Genomic DNA, 8,229 nt, shown 5'->3' with positions numbered 1-8,229 from the left:
GCCAAATCAGAGAAGGTTGGCCAGAATAGAGAAGTCATGAGCCACCAGTAAAGGATCCTGTATACCCAAGGGGTTTCTCCCGAGCCCAGAGAACTCTCCAGGGTCGGGAGAAAGCTGAGGCAGGGAAATGTGGATAGGTGTGTTTAATATTTTATGTAGCTCTGTGTATCTCTTGTGCCATTAAGTAAAGAGCAATGGGCTTTAGAATTCTGTTCAAAGTCTGTCTGTGCATCTACTGGCTCTCACTGTAAACCAGAGGGCTCACACCTTTAGTGACATGTTGAGGAATGCAGAGAGCTGTTGGAGAGGCCTGAGGAGATGATGCTAGTTTCAGGGCTTGGGCAACTGGATATGGCAAAAGGGGTGCCAGACAAAAGATCTGCACCTGACATCCCAAAGCCAGGGACAGTGCCTAAACTTGGCCCAGCACCAGCAAGCTAAGAGCATGTGCAACCTCTGACAATATTCTGACATGTGCCCCATACGGGAGGCGTGACTAGATCCCTGACAATGGCGTTACACAGATGTTGGTGTTGCCCTTGTCACTTCTATTCAGGTAAATATCCTGCACCAATCACAATCATATCGCAGCACCTACACGAGTGAAAAATGCTAAAGAACAATAAGGGAATCCCCAAAAGTGTCAAATAATGAACATTGTCAGCAGTGGACTCTTCACTGAAGGGAAGCATATTTCTGCTCCTATATTTAGCGCATGACAGAAGGTGAGCAAATAATCAAAACTGTTATGACAACACTTCAGTCTCTGCGTACTGCTAATGAAATCTTTTTCACTGACGGTCATCTTTTGAAGCAAAATGGCTTTTTCAATTAAATGGAATATTTTGTGAAAATTTGCATATTCTACTAAATTTTCTGTTTTTTATTTTCTTTTGAAGAACCAAAACTCCAAATACTGAAAACAATGAGCAAAACTAAAATGTTCTATTTTTTTCATTTTTATGTTTTTTTTCAAGAAAAAAAGAAACAAACAAAAAAAGCAATTTCCCAACCACCTCTAAGTTGGGTAGCCTGAGCTATTATTTGATCTTTTACTGGTGGAGTTTGGATGGCAGAATATGCATAGTTTGTTCCGAAATGAGAGATACCAGACAAATAAATACCACGGTCTGAGGTTTTGATCCAATTGTTGGAAAGGTAAATAGCAGAGAATGAGGAGTTTTGAAATGTTTCTGGATTTTAAAAGAAGATGTGGTTTAGGTTTATTCTTTTCAAATTGTATTTTTGGACTTCTTTTGTTCCCTAGATATGACAATGGCAAACACAGAGTGGAGAAATGAAACGACCATCCCTGAATTCATCCTCCTGGGTTTTGTGGATCTCCCGGCACAGCAGATCCTTCTCTTCCTGTTGTTGCTAGTGATCTACGTTGTGACCTTGGCCGGGAACGTCCTCATCATTGTGCTGGTTGTGGCCGATCAGCACCTTCACATCCCCACGTACTTCTTCCTGGGGAACTTGTCCTGCTTGGAGACCTGCTACACCTCCACCATCCTGCCTCGGATGCTGGCCAGTCTCCTGACTGGGGACAGAACCATTTCTCTTAGTGACTGCTTGGTGCAATTATATTTCTTTGGTTCTCTAGTAGGTACAGAATGTTACCTGCTAGCTGCAATGTCTTACGCTCGGTATTTAGCAATATGTAACCATTGCATTATTCAACCCATATGAATGACAGGTTCTGCCTCCAGCTAGCAGCTGGGTCTTGGCTAAGTGCATTTTTGGTTGTTACCATAATAATATGTTTAATGTCACAATTAACTTTCTGTGGCCCCAAACAAATGGACCATTTCTTTTGTGATCTCACTCCTCTGATAAAACTCCACTCACTACTGATAAAACTGTCCTGTAGTATCACCCACTAGATGGAACTTGTGACCTTCTTGGGCTCCTTCCTATTCACTTTACCACCATTTATATTGACCCTGACATCCTACGTTTGTATCATCTCTGCCATCCTGAGAATCCCTTCTAGCACTGGGAGGCAAAAGGCATTTTCCACCTGCTCCTCTCACCTTATTGTGGTTACTACTTTCTATGGCACCCTAATCATTGTCTATATTTTACCAAAAACCAAGATGCTGCGAGAACTTAACAAAGTGTTCTCTGTCTTCTACACCGTCCTGACTCCCTTGGCCAACCCCCTCATCTACAGCCTGAGAAACAAAGAGGTCATGGAGGCCCTGAGAAAAGCAGCCAGGAACTCTGTGGCTTTCATGAGTTAATTTATAGAGGGTGACATGAAATGGAGTGTATGATCTATCATATTTATTTAGGCATAAGCTTTTATGGACTAAAACTCACTTCATCTGATGCATGGAGTGGAAAATACAGTAGGCAGATATAAATACACTGTACATGAAAAGATGTGGGTTGCCTTACCAAGTGGGTGTCAGTGCTAACAAGACAATTCTATTAAGATGGAAGTGGCCTATTCTTAACAGTAAAATACCAAGGGAGTTATAAATCACTTTTGTAGTGGTAATGAGGCCAATGTAATCAGAGTGGCCCATTTAAACAGTTGACAAGAAGGTGTGAGTAACAGTAGGGGAAAATTAGTTTTTGTAGTGACTTATCTACTCTCAGTCTTTATTCAGGCCTAATTTGATAGTGTCCAGTTTTCAAATTAATTCCAGTTCAGCAGTTTCTCAATGGAGTATGTTTCTGAAGTGTTTTTGTTGAAGAATTGCCACTTTTAGGTCTGTAATTGAGTGTCCAGGGAGGTTGAAGTGTTCTCCAACTGGTTTTTGAATGTTATAATTGTTGACATCTGATTTGTGTCCTTTTATTCTTTTGTGTAGAGACTGTCCGGTTTGGCTACTGTACATGGAAGAGGGGCACTGCTGGCACATGATGGCATATATCACATAGGTAGATGTGCAGGTGAACAAGCCTGTCATAACTATAAAGGGAAGGGTAACAACTCTCCTATGTACAATACTATAAAATCCTTCCTGGCCAGAGGCACCAAAATCCTTTTACCTGTATAAGGTTAAGAGGCTCAGGTAACCTGGTTGACACCTGATCCAAAGGACCAATAAGGGGACAAGATACTTCCAAATCTTGGGGGAGGGCAGTGGAAAGCTTTTGTTGATGCTATTTGTTTTGATGGTGTTCACTCTTGGGACTAAGAGGGACCAGACATCAATCCATATTCCCCAAATCTTTCTGAACCAGTCTCTCATATTTCAAATTTTTAGGTAACAGCCAGGCAAGGAGTATCAGTTTACCTTTGTTTTCTCAACTTGTGAATTTTACATTTTTCTAGAGAGAGGTTTATCCCTGTTTTGTTGTAACTTTGAAACTAAGGCAAGAAGATGTTCCTCTGGGCTCTTTGAATCTGATTACCCTGTAAAGTTATTTTCCATCCTGATTTTACAGAGATATTTTTTACAATTTCTTTTTAACAAAATCATTCTTTTAAGAACCTGACTGATTTTTCCATTATCCAAAAACCCAGGAGTTTGGGTCTTTGATCATTTTGTAACCAGTTGATTAGGATATTATTCTCAAGGCTCCACAGGAAAGGGGGTATAAGGGCTTGGGGGGATATTTTGGAGGAAGAGGAACACCAAGTGGTCCTTTCCTTCTTTCTTGTTAAATCACTTGGTGGTGGCAGTGTACCAGGTTTTAACCTAAGCTGGTAGAAATAAACATAGGGGGCTTTCATGTGGGGCCCCACATCTGTACTTTAGAGTTCAGAATGGGGAAGGAACCCTGACAGAGCCCCTGATGGTGTGGCTGATGTGGTTAGGTCCTATGATGGTGTCCCTTGAATAGATACGCAGACAGAGTTGGCAACGGGGTTTGCTGCAAGGATAGGTTCTGGGTTAGTTAGAACACCACTAGTTGTCACCTTCAGCCCACAACTAAAACCCCTCCAGCACACCATCAAGAATCTACAACCTATCCTGAAGGATGATCCCTCACTCTAACAGACCTTGGGACAGGGGTGCCTCTAGGCACCAATAAAGCAAGCAGGTGCTTGGGGCAACTCATTTGCATGGGTGGCAGTGGAAGGGTTCCAGCCTGGAAGCTGAGAAACCAACAGGGAGGCCTGGGAGCTGTAGTTCCTTGGCTAGCTCCCTGCCTATAGAGCCATCCCTGGAGCAGTGAAAGAACCACATTTCCCAGCATTCCCTTGGCTGCTATAAACAGGAAAGGGAGGAGGAGGGAGTATGGTAGCTGAAACCTCATGCTGCAGCTTGCTGTGAATGGAGAGCTAACTGCTAGAGCGGGGTAGCACTGTGAATGGGGAACAAGTATGCGCAAGGAGTAGAAGACAATGCCCCAGATATCCCCTTCAGAAGACATCCCCACACTGGATTAGGGATACTGGTGTGACCTCACCTTGCAGCCCCCAAATAAGGAATTGGGTGGACTAAATGGACAGTGCCCTCTCTATCTGAAGCCCAGCAAGGGAGGTACGTGGATCCCACTAGAATGGAAAATGAAAAGTAAGAGAGGGGAGGCTCTGGACCGGGGCAGTTTTAGATACAGTACCAGGCAGGTAGGAGGATTTCCACTCCTGAGCCATGGAAACAGAAATTGACTTTTCCTTTCCAGATTTAGCGAATATTCAGGAATGGAATCTAGCACCTGCCTTCCAGATTTGAACACCCTCAAAGTTCAGGAGTGCTCAAGCTCAGTTTGGGCAGCTGTTACTTCATTTCTCCCAAATCAAATATACTGATCCACTGTAATTTGCTGTAGAAAAAGTAGGATAAAATTAAGCAAGAAATGCTTCCCAGTGGTTTTTAGGACTGGAATTGCTATTTTCAAGAGCTGTTGCCTTTTTTTTTTTAAGCTGTATTTGTTTAAAAGAAAGACAGTAATATTGCATTGGCAAATTCCCCATAGAAACAAAGAGTAGAACAAAAGAATAATAAAGGTACGTCAACTTTTCCTCATTTATGGAGGACAGTCTTATAATATGCGTCCAGATATCCTCCAGTCACATAAGCTGAACATTATTCCACTTTACTTCAATTCTGTAACCATATAGCAGTGGTCTCCAACCTTTTCATCTGGTGGGCGCCAGACAAAGGACCGTGGCAGCCGTGGAGCATCCGCAGAAATGCCGCCGAATTTCTGCCATGTTTTGGCAGCGACGCCTCTCGATGACATCGATTGTCAGCAGCAAGTGACGTCATCGAGAGGTGTCGCCGCTGAATTTCTACGGCGTTTCAGCAGTGATGCCTCTCGATGACATCGTTTGTTGGTGGCAAGTGGTGTCATTGAGAGGCATCGCCACCAAATTTTGGCAGTATTTCAGCAGATGGTCGACCACCAGCCAGAACACAGGAGCATTTAGATGCCCCATGGGCACCATGGCACCCGCGGGCACCACGTTGGGGACCCCTACCATATAAGAACCAATCCTGTCTGTCTTCTGTGCACATCCAAAATTCTTGCTGAATGACCCCTCCTGGGAGCAAGTTACCAGTGACCCAGGGCTGGGGCAGCAGTGAGTGTGGGTGGAGGGGGCAGAGCAAAGGGATGGGGCCATAGGGTGTAGGTGGGTGGGGGGGCACTGTTGGGGGGAAAGGTGGGAGCCCAGAGCTGGGACAGCACAGGCTGTGTTGCGGGGAGAGCCCAGGGCTGGGGTGGCAGGGAGTACGAGTGTGTGGATTGAGCCCAGGGCTAGGGTGGCAGGGGGATACAGGTAGGGGGAGAGCCCAGGGCTAGCGCAGCAGATGGGTGCAGGCAGCCAATTTTTTTTTTGCTTGGGGAGGCAAAACACCTAGAGCCAGCCCTGGGAGAGTGCTAAAGTAGTTGGTGGATGTGATTGCAGAGCCATTGGCTATTATCTTTGAAAACTCATGGCGAACGAGGGAGGTCCCGGATGACTGGAAAAAGGCTAATGTAGTGCCCATCTTTATAAAAGGGAAGAAGGAGGATTCAGGGAACTACAGGCCAGTCAGCCTCACCTCAGTCCCTGGAAAAATCATGCAGCAGGTCTTCAAGAAATCGATTCTGAAGCACTTCGAGAAAAGGAAAGTGGCCAGGAACAGTAAGCATGGATTCACCAAGGGCAAGTCATGCCTGACTAACCTAATTGACTCCTATGCGGTGTGACAAAGTTCCTCCTCTACCTTGGTGGGTCCTGCACTTATTGGCAGATTTGCTCACCTCAGTGATCTTCCCCACAGTCTGGATCAACTCCTCCTGTGTCTGATCAGGAGTTGGGAGGTTTGGGGGGAACCCGGGCCTGCCCTCTACTATGGGTTCCAGCCCAGGGCCCTGTGGATTGCAGCTGTCTATAGTGCCTCCTGTAACAGCTGCAACTCCCTGGGCTACTTCCCCGTGGCCTCCTCCATGTACTTTCTTTATCCTTACCACAAGATCTTCCTCCTGGTGTCTGATAACGCTTTTACTCCTCAGTCCTCCAGCAGCACACCCTCTCACTCTCAGCTCCTTGTGCCTCTTGCTCCCAGCTCCTCACACACACTTCCTCTCCTCTGGCTCACCCCTCCCTGACTGGAGTGAGCGCCTTTTTAAATCCAGTTGCCCCGATTAGCCTGCCTTGCTTGGTTGCAGGTGTTCTAATCAGCTTGTCTGCCTGAATTGTTTCTAGCAGATTCCTGATTACTCTAGTGCAGCCCCTGCTCTGGTCACTCAGGGAACAGAAAACTACTGATCCAGTGACCAGTATATTTGCCCTGTACCAGACTCCTGTACCCCACTGGCCTGGCTCTGTCACAGCGGAGATAACTGGGTCTGTGGATGAGGGGAAAGCAGTGGATGTGCTATTCCTTGACTTTAGCAAAGCTTTTGATACTGTCTTCCACAGTATTCTTGCCAGCAAGTTAAAGAGCTATGGGCTGGATGAATGGACTACAAGGTGGATAGAAAGCTGGCTAGATCATCGGGCTCAAGGGGTAGTGATCAATAGTGGCATGTCTAGTTGGCAGCCGGTTTCAAGTGGGGTGCCCCAAAGGTTGGTCCTGGGGCCGGTTTTGTTCAATATCTTCATTAATGATCTGGAGAATGGCGTGGATTGCATTTTCAGCAAGTTTGCAGATGACACTAAACTGGGAGAAGTGGTAGATATGCTGGAGGGTAGGGATAGGATACAGAGGGACCTAGACAAATTAGAGGATTTAGCCGAAAGAAATGTGATGAGGTTCAATAAGGACAAGTGCAGAGTCCTCCACTTAGGACAGAAGAATCCCATTCACTCTTACAGACTAAGGAACAAATGACTAGAAAGCAGTTCTCAGAAAAGGACCTAGTGGTTACAGTGGATGAGAAGCTGGATATGAGTCAACAGTGTGCCCTTATTGCCAAGAAGGCTACCGGCATTTTGGGCTGTATAAGAAGGGGCATTGCCAGCAGATTGAGGGATGTGATCATTCCCCTCTATTCGACACTGGTGAGGCCTCATCTGGAGTACTGTGTCCAGTTTTGTGCCCCACACTACAAGAAGGATGTGGAAAAATTGGAGAGCATCCAGTGGAGGGCAACAAAAATGATTCGGGGGCTGGAGCACATAACTTATAAGAAGAGGCTGAGGGAACTGGGATTGTTTAGTCTGCAGAAGAGAAGAATGAGGGAGGATTTGATAGCTGCTTTCAACTACCTGAAAGGGGATTACAAAGAGGATGGATCTAGACTTTTCTCAGTGGTACCTGATGACAGAAGAAGGAGTAATGGTCTCAAGTTGCAGTGGGTGAGATTTAGTTTGAATATTAGGGAAAACTTTTTCACTTGGAGAGTGGTGAAGCACTGGAATGGGTTACCTAGGAAGGTGGTGGAATTTCTTTCCTTAGAAGTTTTTAAGGTCAGACTTGACAAAGCCCTGGTTGGGATGATTTAGTTGGGAATTGGTCCTGCTTTGAGCAGGAGGTTGGACTAGATGACCTGCTGAGGTCCCTTCTAACCTTGATATTCCATGATTCTATGATTCAGTGCATTTCTACCTATTAGAATAATAATATTTCTAATGTCACCTTTAACTTTCTTTGGCCTCAGTGAAATTGTTGATTTCTTTTGTGACTTCACACCAATGATAAAATTGTCCTGCAGTGACACCCATCAGATACAACTTCTGGCTTTCATACTGTCTGCCATTGAAACCCTTTCCACCATTTCTATTAACCATAACATTCTATGTTCATATCATCACTACTATCCTGAGGATCCCTTCCACCACTGGGAGGCAGAAGGCTTTTTCCACTTGCTTCTCTCGCCTCATTGTGGTGAGAA

The 8,229-nt window shown here is 45.2% G+C and overlaps 1 pseudogene; it reads left to right on the top strand.

Moving 5' to 3' along the window:
- Positions 1-1,275: 1,275 nt before the first annotated feature.
- On the top strand, positions 1,276-2,246 carry LOC127030819 (olfactory receptor 11A1-like; annotated as a pseudogene).
- The last annotated feature ends 5,983 nt before the right edge of the window (positions 2,247-8,229 follow it).

This window comes from Gopherus flavomarginatus, chromosome 11, assembly GCF_025201925.1.
Source record: "Gopherus flavomarginatus isolate rGopFla2 chromosome 11, rGopFla2.mat.asm, whole genome shotgun sequence".
NCBI classification, from domain to species: Eukaryota; Metazoa; Chordata; order Testudines; family Testudinidae; genus Gopherus; species Gopherus flavomarginatus.
Note: the sequence above shows the minus strand (reverse complement) of the source record. Positions and strands in the feature narration are given on the sequence as shown.